Below are 12,823 nucleotides of genomic sequence, written 5' to 3' on the forward strand. Positions count from 1 at the left end.
GTCAGCATGCCTGTCTTTCAATCCCAGAGTTGTTGCCACTCGGCAAAAACACAGCTGTCAGCCCTGATATGCTATTGTTCTTCTGAGACTGGCAATGGGCCAGCAGCATCAGACATGAGTGCATGAACAACCACTGCAAAAAGATGCTGTGGAGTCAGGCATGGCAAGTCAGCAGGAGCTGCAGGTGTAGGTGTTTTCTTCTGGAGGAGGGCAGATCTTCTTACAGGGAGTGTACATTGCTTATTTACACTTATTGGAACCAATCAGCCTCATATGAAGCAAGTTTTCATCTGTCATACCACTTCATTTAGTTTTAAGGGTAGTGGCATCTCATCCAAGTTTTGAGGGAGCTATATAATTCAACACATATAAATTAGACGTTACTGTGGCTAAGACAATCACTGATGATATGGGTGACTGTGTTCAGCTCTGAATCAATGAGATGTGTATGCTGACTTCCACCCCAAACTGCAGCACAATATTCTGCTGAAGCAGTACCAGTACCGGGACTGAGGTTCGTAGAGCATTTGCCTCTGCTCCCCCAGAGGTTCCTGCTAGCTTCTGGATCAGGGCAATGCAGGAAGTGATCTTTTTCATTAAGTGGTCTAGATGGGACCAGTATGTGAGACTACAGTCCAGTTTTACTCCTAAATAAGTGACAATTGGCTGGAAAGGGTGTGGATGAGCCTCAACACAGACGAAGGGGGTGACTGGACAAATGATTGTTCAGATGCAAAGTTGTGGCCACCGTCCTTAGACTCACTTAATGTAAGTCTCCACTGATGAAGCTAAGTGGCCAGGGCATTCATGTCCTGATTGAGGGACCCTTCAGTATTGCGTAGATCGTTACCTACATCAGCGAGAAAGATGTCATCTGCATATATGTACTTGTCAGTCCTAGTTGTTGGTAGATCATAAGTATATACTTTGAAAAGGAGAGGAATTAGAACAGATACTTGTGGGAGTCTGTTACAGCAACACCTGTGCCAGCTGACTTTGTTTCCAGCTTGCAAAATAAAGCTCTGATTTGTTACCATTTCCATGATAAACCACACCCTGGGCAAATAGGGAATAATCTGCAACAACTTGCCAAACAATACATGCAGTTGACAGATCCACCAGAATGGCACAAACTTTCTTGCACTTCTCAAAGGCATCTTTGATATCTTATCATAGGTGAATGACTTGATCTTGGGTACCCCATCCTCCTCCGAAGCCAGCATGAGCAAAGGGCAGTTATGGGTTGATAACCTCATTGATGGGCATCAGAATCAGTCTCCCCATAAGCATGTATATGATTCAGAGGAGAGAGATGAGTCGATAGATCTTGAGCTCTTCCAGTGGTATTCCTTGATTTGGAATGGCTATTAACTTTATTCTGTGCCAGACTTTTGGGATGTAGGTGTCCTGGAGACATCAGTTAAGGAATCAAAGCAGCCACCTTTTCGTTTTTGAGCCTAGGTGAAGTAGTAACTCCATATGGATATAATCCAGAACTACAGCCTTTCCTATTTTCAGAAGCTTTATGGCCTGGCCCAGCTCTGTGTTTGAAAAAGGAGCCATCAAACTTGAATCTATACTACCAACCTGCCACCTCTCTGTAACCTCAATTTTGACCATATGGCTGAAAGTTCTGTGTATGGCCATTAGCCACTAGCTGGAATATGACAGCATCTGCTGTGACTGGAAACTCTTTTTTGCCAAGCCTGGAGTCTCCAGAAAATCTTTTGACGGTTTGCCACGATTTCCAGCTAGAATGAGTAAAGTCCATCATTGTGACGGTCCCTCTCCATTGATAGCACCTGATCCAACAGTTGACTGAGGTCCCTGCTCTTACTAGAGACCTCCTGTTTGTTACCAGAAGATTTGAATTCATGGTAGAGCTTAATTGCATCTGACAACCATTCAGGGATATACTGTCAGTGGCAGCCTCTGGGAAGCAATTTCTTAGCAGCTGCCTGAACTAATTTGCAGAAAGGTTGGTAAGAGTCATTTATATTATTGGACATATCAAGTCCAAGCCAGTTCACTGACAGATATCTCTAGTTCTGCTTGAAAGACCTCCCACTGAATTTTATGAAGTTTCCACCCAGCCTTCTGTAAGCTGTTTGTTGATGATACCCAGGGGCCTGTAGTGATTAAAGATAGCTGATGCTGAGACTTTGGGAAAGTGTCAAGCACCTTCCACTCTATGACCACTGGCAGCAGTTGCCCAGAAGATAAAAAAGTGACGTTGGGTGAAGAGCTTGTTGCCCATCTGTTACTTTGAAAGCTTGGCATTTGCATTGGGTCATGTTATAGCAACTGATGCCCACTTCATTAAGCTTTCTCCGTCTGCATTGTTGTCAGGGTAACCCCAACTGACATAGCAGGAACTGAAGTTGCCACAGTAGATGGAAAGACCAGCAGAGTGGGGGTTGACCAGTTAACTGGTCGTGCCTCGTAGACATTAATCATCATAAGCTCTTTCCCCCTTAAGGTCTGCCATTCTATGACGTTATATGGACTAGCTGCTAATACAGTGCCAGTGGACATAACATAAGATACCATCTTCTTCTCTAACATAAGATACCATCCCATACTACTAATGATGGTGATGAGCCACAACTGCGTAGTCTGGAACTGAAAGTTGAATGTCAGGGGTAGAGTACATCTCCTTAAGCAAGATTACATGTGCTTCAAGGTTTGTAACTAGGTGGAGGAGGATCTCTCTTTCTGTTGCTGGTATCTCATTGATACAGTGCTAGGATTTGTGGCGCTGGCTCTAAAAAGGCCCCCACCAGAGGATGGCTTTTTTGGGCTGATTGTTGCTTAGAACGCAAACCTGGGTTCTGTATATTCTATACTTTCATTTCAGTTTATGCTACTCACAGGCCATTATGGATCTTGACTAAGGGGACTGAATTCTAAAAGGAAAGGTTTCCTTATAGAGAATGCTCTGACAGAGCCGCCTTCCCCTTTTATAATGAAAGGATCAAGCCCAAGTGCCTGTGCTGATTACAGCAGCAGTAGCTCTGGGAAGCAGGTGATTTCTCAGGCAAGCAGGGTCCAAGCTTTATAGGGCTTTAGAGTTCAAAAGCAACACCTAATGTTCTGCCCAGAAATATGCAGACAGTATCCTGGAGATGTTGACTCAGCAGTAAATTCAGCAAAAAGTGGCTTGAATATAAGTCAATCACTAAAAACTGTTTGCCTTCTAAGTAAAAAGAGGCCAGCCAATACTTTTCAAAAGATTCTTTCTGGCACTTGCCAAGGATGTTAAGCTATTGTGTTAGAATTATCCTCAATTACTGGTATACCTTTTCAGGCAGTATAGTGGCTTGGTTTCCTCTTCTAAGCTTAAATTGTGATATATTCTTCATTCAGTTTCAAAGTTACTTTACATTCTTTATTTTCTCTTGTATTGACATTGAACATTATTCCAATAAAAACATTACATCTAATGCTGCATTTGTAGCATTAGGACATTGTATGCACACCACAGTATTTCCTTTGCTTGTAGAAAAATGGATTGTTTACAGTTTCTGAAGGCTTTGGACATGCAGAATGTTTGCTTCTAGATTGTTTAGTACTACATCTTCCACAGAGTTTGGCTTTTCCCTTAATTTACAGCACACTGTTTCCAGAATTTTATGAAATAGCTTCTTCCTAGAAACAATTTTTTGAGACACCCACTTGCTCCTTTTATTAGGTTTTATGATGGTTTTATTTGTTATGTAAGCAGGGTCTGTCTGAGCTCTCCCCTGACATCTACTAATGAGGGAGGGAAAAGACTTCAGGAGCAGACCGTGTTTTCATAGACATGTCTACTCTTCCAGCGGGAGCAGCAGATGCAGCTGCTTTGTTAAAATGATCAATTTTGGCTGGTTTTAGGTTACAAATAACTCTAGTATTCAAATGCAGTGGTAATGAAATGTTGTTATCCTTATTGTATGAGTAAAGGGCACTGTACTTAGCATACCCTGATTAAGGGGGAGTCATCCTAAACTGAAACTCACTTGCTAAGCAGGGGCTAGGGATATCAAATCCTAGTGAAGATGAGAGTGGCTCTGGGCAGGTGTTTCTGCCTGATGGGGTGGACCATGCCTAAACAATCCCAGATACCATTTACCCACCCCTCTCCAGTGTTTAAAGATAGAGTGGATTAGACTTAGTGGAGAGTCCTTGCTTCTGGTTGGTGATTCCTGGAACTGACATCACTGCTGAGCCTTAAACCTTGCATGGGGACAGTGCTGCAGTGAAAGACAACCCAAAAACTGCACGGGCAGTGAGGTTCCCCACTACTTGCTGAAACCACGGAGAGCTGGGTTAAGTGGTGAAACCTCAGAATGTGACGTCACAGAGAGTGGCAGCAGAGAGACAACAGCAGCTGTGAGCCAGTTGCAGAGGAAGTAGTAGCAGAGGCATTGCTCTGCCCCCCCCCCGGGGGTTGGAGGTGAAACCCTGTGAACGTACCTCTGAACTCTGGGTCTTTGCTAACCAAGGACAGCCGACTGTGAGTGGGGTACAGCAGAGGGAGAGAGGAGTGATATGTTAAGGGACATTGGCTTCTCAGACTTTCAAGCTGCAAGGTGAGAAACTGAGGCAAAGGACACCGATCAAAACACTGTGGTCACAAGCTTTTGAACTATGGTTGTGGTGTTTTCCCAAAGTAACATTGTGTCATCCCCCTCCCCCTTTAATAAAAGTTTGATTTTGTTACAGACTCAGTGCTTGTGACAGGGAAATATTGCCTCTGAGAAGCGCCTGAGGTGGTGTTTAGTTTTCCCAGATTACTGGTGGGAGCTTCAGCCAATTCTGTTTTGTGTTGTTAATCGAAATCCTAGACATTGAACCTGACTCAACCTGGCAGAAGGGTTACAGTTATAAGAATGGATTCACATTTTACAAATTTTCAGTAGGGACAGGAAAATACTGTGTCTGATATTTTTCTGGGTTTTATTTTTTTTGTCCAAAATTTAAAATTTCAATTATTTTTTGTTGCAATTCCAAATTTCAACAAAAATGGAAAGATTGTTTGTTTCTTTTGAAAATTTGTGATGAAACTTTTTGCAGCTATCTACCGTTTTAGTTAATGTTAATTCCTCCAAACTGAGGTTATGAATACCAAATCATCATCTTCTTTATCAGAGAATCAACTAATTTTCCAAACTCATACATATTTCCCTTACTTTCAACCTCCCTTATATATCGGAATATCTCCTCACGTTGTTGCTGTGGGACACAAAGAAAGAACTGATATCTTCATATATTATTTATTGGGGATAAAAAGCACATCCAGATGTGATTTCTTCCAATCTGTTTCTCAAAGTTGAATGTTATGAACCGGAAATGCTGTTTTCCCCTCCAAATGTAGGAAAATGAAATTTTAAACTTATGTGGCTTTTCCTCTGACTCTGCAGCTATTGTATAAATTCAGAAATAGCAGAAGCTGTTTAAACATTCTCTGTATTTCTGCGAAATTTCCTACAAGATTAAGTTTCAAAAGGGTTTGCAGTTTTTCCCTTTTTAATTCCATGTTATATCCAGGAAGCAAACATTTTGAGACCTCCTTCGGCATGAATTCTGTAACAAGTCAAGTAACACTATCACTAGAGAGATAGAGCCATTGTCCTAACTAGAGCTGTTCAAAAGCTATGAGACCCATATAGCTGAAAGCTCCCACTGCGAAAGTCTGGCCTCTGCTTCAGGTCTCCTTCACTGCCTACTCAAACAGCTAGATTTTGCAGCATCCCCACAAGACCGGATTTTCATCAACATTTTTTTGTGAAAAATGTATTTCATTTTATCAAATTCAAAAACCTACTACCTTCCACCATCCCATTGCTCCTACACACACTTTCACATTCACCCACTATTAACCTCTGTGCTTTTTCTTTACAATTATTTTAGCAGATACTTCTTTCAGGGAGGTAATTAACAAGAGGTATTGATTCTCAAGGTGAATCCTGATTGAAGGTGAACTTCAGAAGTCCATATTTACCTCAAGGGAAAATATGATATTCACTGAAATAAGATGTATGTGTATGTGTGTGTATACATATAAAATAGACGTGTGTGTATATATATGTGTGTGCACACACACTTGCGCTTACCTTGTGTAGCCATTTATAAAAGTACAGTATATAAATATACATACTCCCCACATATTCTGAGCATGTTCATCAGAAATACTTCATCAATATTGTGCCTGCCCATAACCACCCTAACAGATTAACCCAAAAGGTACAGAAGTAACGGTGTAAAGAGGAGGATAATGACTTGCACCTTGTGTATCCATATACTGTACAAATGTGCAAAGGAGATGTGTAGCAGGGTGGTCACCCACTCCGGGCCTGAAAGGGTTACAACCAGCCCTGGGAGAAGGCTGGAGCGGTGAGCTAAAGGCTAGGCTGATGGGGAAGGCAGCCTCAGCTGGGGCCACACCCCAATCAGGCCACAGCTGGACCTATAAAAGACTGTGAGCAAAGTGCTCAGGCAGTCTCTCTCTAGTTGTGGAGAGAAATGGGTCTGGTTGCTTGAGAGCTGAGTAAGGTACCTAGAGTGGATCAGGGCTGGGGGAGCGCCAGCCTGGAAACCCCCAAGGCTACAGGCCTTGTTAAAGGCTGGGAAAGGTATTGGGGTTGCAGAGGTGCAGCCCAGGGAAGGCAAAGGCAGCATGTCCAAACCCCCCTTTGCCAATGATGAATGGCTTGTATTCTGCAGTCTGCCCCAGTGAGCGGGGGCTAGATGGTGACCTGCAGCAGCCATAGACTGAAGTGAAGTGGGGATAAAGGGTTGAAGGTTCCCCTGGGTGGGGAGACCCAGAGAGAAGGTGTACTGCCAGGGGGCAGCACCCAAGATAAAGGGGTACTGGGGTCCAGGAGGGACATGGGGGCCAGCAATAGGTGAGACACTGGCCTGCAGAGGGTGCCCTGGAGGCTGGAGAGCTAATTCCCAGGATGACCAGCGGGAGGTGCCGCACTGGTGAATGGTTGCCTCACTACAAGATGCAAAATGCATTTATTCTGATGTGTAAATGCCCATACAAGGTAAGGTGCAAGTGAATGGACAGTCAGGTCCTCTGTTTTTCCACAGAGAAACGCATGTATTCTGCAGTCTATGTAATTTATTTCAGACAAGTCAAACAACAAAGCTGTTTGAACTCTCCCTCTCACACGAAATACTTTGACCAGCATCCTGCCCTACCTACTAGCAACCTCCCAACATCCTCCAAAAGTAGGATTTGTAACCCACCTGCCAGTCAGGACTGAAACCAAGCCCCAGACACAGGGTATGTGATCTACATTGTGGCTGGGAAGTGTAGTTATAGTGTATGTATAGACATACACATGCTAGCTTTGGTTGAGCTAGCATCTAAAGATGGCAGTATGGCTCCAGTGGCGTGGGCTAGCTGCCCGAGAATATACCTAGGTTCTGGAATGGGATAATACTTGGAGTGACTGGCATGAGCTGCTGCCATGACAACACTGCTATTTTGAGCATGCTAGTTCAAGAAGAATTAACACATCCTACCTGAGCTGGGAATTATACCTCCCAGCAGCAGTGTTGACAAAATCCAGACTTCAGCAATGGTGGTATTGTTGGTTCCTGATAGGACGGTGCTGGTCAAGGCATTCATACCAAGTTTATTAAAGCCATGTGCTTAGTTTGCAGGTCATGAAAGTCTGAGATAGCTCCTTGGGAAATCAGTATTTCAAATATCAGGTAGACGAGACTTCCTTATCCAAGTGCTCCCAGAAGCCAGAGAGTACCACTATCAGGGTGTTTTCATCAAGTGAAGCAGTGGAAGGAGGGTGCTAGCACATTTCCATCAACTTAGGACCTCAGAAGCTGATCAGGTGGAAAGATGATAGCCAAGGAGAGCACTGGAAGTAAAAAATGATTAATAAGGGAACAAGCATGTGACGTAAATTATGTGGCATTAAAAATAAATAATTAATGACCAATCTGCTTTTTTTTAAAAAAAAAAAAACCAAAACAAATAATGAAGGAACAGATGAAATCTGAACGAAAAATGAGACTGTAGTCAATCATTCTATCATTCTGTTGAACTGAAACACAAAATGGCAGCTGTCAGCCACAGGCAGGGAGACTCTTCCTCTAAAGGAGAAGTAATCAGTACACAGAATATCATCTCCTTTCAGCTGAACAATTGCACCCCAGGGCAAAAAGATGAATGGGACGTGCATGTTGAAATGTCTGGATCAGAGCTCTAACACCTAGAGCTGGAGCCATGGAGGAACTGTGGAATGGGATTTCAACAGGTCTGACCATGAATGAGAACTGGAACAGAATATTTCTATTTTGCAGCTCTGTTCCTGGCCTTGGCTGTTCCTGCATATGAGTAACAAACCCAGAATTTGTCCCTTAAACTACACTGTACAGCAGCATTCAGAGGTTGTCCTTCATGACTGTCATTCAAAGTAATGTTAAGTACTTTAAAAACGTGTTCCGAGCCACTTTTCCCTTTCAGTTTATGAAATGCTTCCTTTGTACCGAGGATCGCAATGCTCGGCTTCTTAAAGTAAAGGTAACATGTTAGATTCCCAATGAATTACCATAGTTAGAAATCTGTTTTAATACTGTGCTATAAACACTGGAGCTAAAAAAAAAAAAAGAGTTAACATTCCACTGTCACTAAAAATAAATCAGATACAAGCTGTTTCCCTTGTGCTTTGGTGTGTATATACACAGTATACCCATTTAGTCTTGGTTTTCATAATTTGCTGAACTTTTACTATTAACTTGAGCATTTACTTCACAGAAAAGTTTTAAATTTATTTTTCAATGAAATTCTCTTCTATACGATTCACCTATCTGCAACCAGAGCTGGAAAATTCAATCTTAAAGTCCCAATTCTGCAATCTGAGCTGCACGGATGGACCCTTTTTAATATCTCCATTGCAGCAGTACTTAAAGGCCTCAATCAGGAACTACTCGTCACTCTTTAAACATGAAATTTAAAGACACTACCTCACCCTTGGAGCTTACAATCTATATTGCAACTCACTTCACATTGCAGAATTGGAGCCTAAATTACTTTTGGCCATTTGTACTCAGGTTAGATATTGAAACTCTACTTGCCAGTTTCACTTGCACTGCTGTTGGTGAGGTTTCCAAAACTGAAAGGAAAAATTTAAATTAATCACCCAACCGCAGTCTTTGGAAAGGGTTTGAACACACTTTAAAAAAAAAATTGAGAGACAGATGATGTACAATGTAGGATAAAATTTTCAGACTTACGTACCTAAAGTTTGGTTCCCAGATTTGAAAACTTTGGCCATAAAGTATTATTTCATTACATGGCATCTCTGGTTTATTTTCAAAGAGAAATCTACAACTGTTTGGCCATTTATATGCATTGCAATGCGTGGATCTGAAGCAACTGCCGTTGTAATAGAACTAATACTGTCATAATGTCTTTGTCCCTCAATGGTTGTCAGTTAGGACGGATGACAGGAGATTGCAAAATCCTCCATGATAAAAGGAAAGAGAGCATTTACAATGCTGGTAAATCTGTTCAAAACTATAAGGGCTTATTTTTCACATCCAACATTAAAATAAATATTAAACAAAAATTTGAGTATTAGCGACATTTCATCCTAGATCAAATCAGTTATTTCTGCTACAGAACATGGTTTTTCACGCTAAATGTGATGGAATTTCAATTTCTGGACAAAATAATCCTGAATCCTATCAGCTGGTGGGCTTGCTACTGGTGGGCCCAGCCAATCAGCACTTCCCCATCCCTACCTGTGCCTCCCACCTATCGTGATCAGCTGTTTTGCCGTTTGCAGGAGGCTCTGGAGTGAGGACGTGGCGTGCTCAAGGGAGGAGCAAAATGGGGTGGGGAAGAGGTGGGGTGGGGATTTTGAGGTAAGGGTGGAGTGGGGGCAAGGTCTCAGGCAGAGTCAGGGGTTGAGCACCCCTAGCACATGGAAAGTCGGTGCCTCTGTCTATGATCCCATAGCATTTGGAAATGTATCAGGGATTCTGAGTTACCTATGGGAAAATGTGATACTGAATACACGGAACAGTTTGGACCCAGTTCACTGTTGCCCTGTTCCTTGTCATACACACCAGTGGAGAGTGAGTGGGAAAACAAATCCAATTCAGAATGGGTTCATTTAACACTTACTTTGCATTGAGTAGATGACTGTACAGGGCAATAGTGAATGGTGTTCTTTATTCTTAACACTAGAGCCAAGCAAATAATTCACATTATGTTTTATGAATGCTGCCTCATTTACTTAGCAAAATTTCTGCTAACAGATCATGCTTGTCTTTAAATGAACTATGCAGTGTTGTTGTAGCTGTGTTGGTCCCAGGATATTAGAGAGACCCGGGGGGAAAGGGGTGAGGTAATGTCTTTTATTAGACCAACATCTGTTGGTGAGAGAGACTAGCTTTTGAGCTTACACAGAGCTCTTCTTCACATCTGGGAAACTAACTCGGGCTACGACTACATTAGAGAGTTTACAGTAGTGGAACTGCAGTGATGCGGCTATGCCGCTGCCTGTACGTGCTAATATAACTGCTCTAAGCTGATAGGAGAGCTGTCCCATCGGCTTAATTACTCCAGCCCTGCGAGCAGCGGTAGTTATGTTGGCAGGAGAAACTCTTCCGCCAACATAGCACTGTCCACACTGGCGCTTAGAATGGTGTAATTTACGTTACTTAGGGGGGTGGCTTTTTCACACCCAGTAGCGATATAACCCCTCCTTCCCCCAGCTGCTTGTCCCCGCCCTACCTACCTTTCCACCCCTATGACTGCAAGGGTGTTAACGGGCCACTACATCTTGAATGATCCCTTGAAATGTGTTAACTACTTATGCTGAACATTCTGTTCCACCTGGTATTTAGCAGTGACACAAAAAAGGCCATGTCTACGGACAGCACAGCTGTACCACTGTAAGGTCTCCCATGTAGCCATTCTCTGCTGGCAGGAGAGCTCTCTCCCACTGGCATCATTAAACCACCCCCAACGAGTGGCAGTAGCTATGTGGGCAGGAGAGCGTCTCCTCCGGACCTAACGCTGTCCCCACCAGCGCTTTTGTTGGTGAAACTTTTGTCAGTTGGGGGTGTGTGGTTTTTTCACACCCCCGAGCAACATAAGTTTCTCCAACAAAAGCACCTGCGGAGAGAAAGTCTGACTGTGGTATAACTTGTCGTTCAGGCTTGTGAAAAAGCCACCTGCCCAAGCAACATCAGTTACGCTGCTCTATACCAATGGGAGAGAGCTCTCTCATCGACGTAATTAAACCACCCCCAACAAGCAACGGTAGCTATGTTGGAGGGAGACTGTCTCTCACTGACATAGTGTTGTCTACATCAGCGCTTCTCTCAGTGTAACTAATGTCGCTCAGAGGGATTTTTTTCACACCCCTGAGCGACATAAGTTATAGTGACAAAAATGCTGGTGTAGACATAACCTTAGTATAGACACTTACACTTACAGAATGAGGTCCATGTAAGATGCCTTACATAGACCTAATGGTAGAGTAGACCAGGGCTGAACTAGCTTCCCAGACCCAAAGAAGAGCCCTGGGTAAGCTGGAAAGCTTGTCTCTCACCAACAGAAGTTGGTCCAATAAAAGATATTACCTCACCCAGCTTGTATCTCTTTAATGTACTATTATTGAAAGTAAATCTACATAGTTTGAACAAATTGTATGTGGATTGCTACTTGAAATGCGGACTGTTATTTACCTGTGAATGTCAGTGATCACATAAATCTTAAGGCATTACTTCTGTTCCCTGATGGATTAATAACTTTTACAATGGAGTTTTCTGTGTGAATGTTTACACAATGAGAATTTAAGATTTGTTCTCATGAGTATTCAAGTACATGAGATTACAAATTAGCTTTTGCAAGCATATATGCTATTAAAACTTTTATTGAACCAACTTCTGCCTCTATATGGAGATGGAACAATGCACTTAACTCACAGTATTAAAAGTTCTATTCTTAGTTTAGCCACTGACTTGACTGTGTGAACTTGGCCAAATGACACCCTTTTTATTCATTAGTTTTCCCCATCTCTCATGGTTTTATGCTTCACAGTGCTGTGAGCCTTAATTAGGCTACTGTAAGCGGGGGGGGGGGGAATAGTCCCACTACTGTAAGGAACTCTCCTGGCTTCTGCACTACCCCGGTAAAGTGGGCTAGCGAAAGGATCTGAGTCCTCGCTCCCACTTCCTTTACCCAGTGGCCTCCCTGCCCTTGAGGACTCCCCTTCCACTCTCCTGTCTGCCAGAGTCCTCGTAACCCCAACAAGGCTGGGCCCAGGATTCCTGAGGGCCTTGACCCCCAACCCTGCTGTGGTCACCTACGACAGGGGCTAGGGTGTCCCCACTCTGGGGTACTCTCTCTGCACTGGGCACTTCTCTGACCCACTGACCATTACATACAAGTTAAAGCAAATGCAAGTTATTTAATCAACAATTAATTTTAAAAAGAATAAGGAAAAATGGGAAAGGTTAAAAGAAACACATCACCCCGCTCTGTGGCAGGGAACATCACAAACAGTGTCTCTGGAATGTCAGGGCAGTTCACTCTGTTCCTTGTAAGTCCCAGGCCTTCCTCTCAGACCCTGGCTGTGCTGCAGGGATGCTGTGGGTCGGACACTTGCTCTGGTGGTGGCCACATGCTCTCAGGCTCTAAGTGGTAGGATCCTTCTTCCCAGTGTCACCCCTGCCCTGTCGGGATTACGATCCAAGCCTGGCGTGCAGAGCCCCTTGGCTGAGGTGTCTCCCTGTACTGGGCCCGTTGCCCAGGGTCCCCCTCAGTCACCCCAGCTCCACCACTCGGTCTCAGCGC

The sequence above is a fragment of the Dermochelys coriacea genome, chromosome 1 (genome assembly GCF_009764565.3).
Source record: "Dermochelys coriacea isolate rDerCor1 chromosome 1, rDerCor1.pri.v4, whole genome shotgun sequence".
Taxonomy (NCBI): Eukaryota; Metazoa; Chordata; order Testudines; family Dermochelyidae; genus Dermochelys; species Dermochelys coriacea.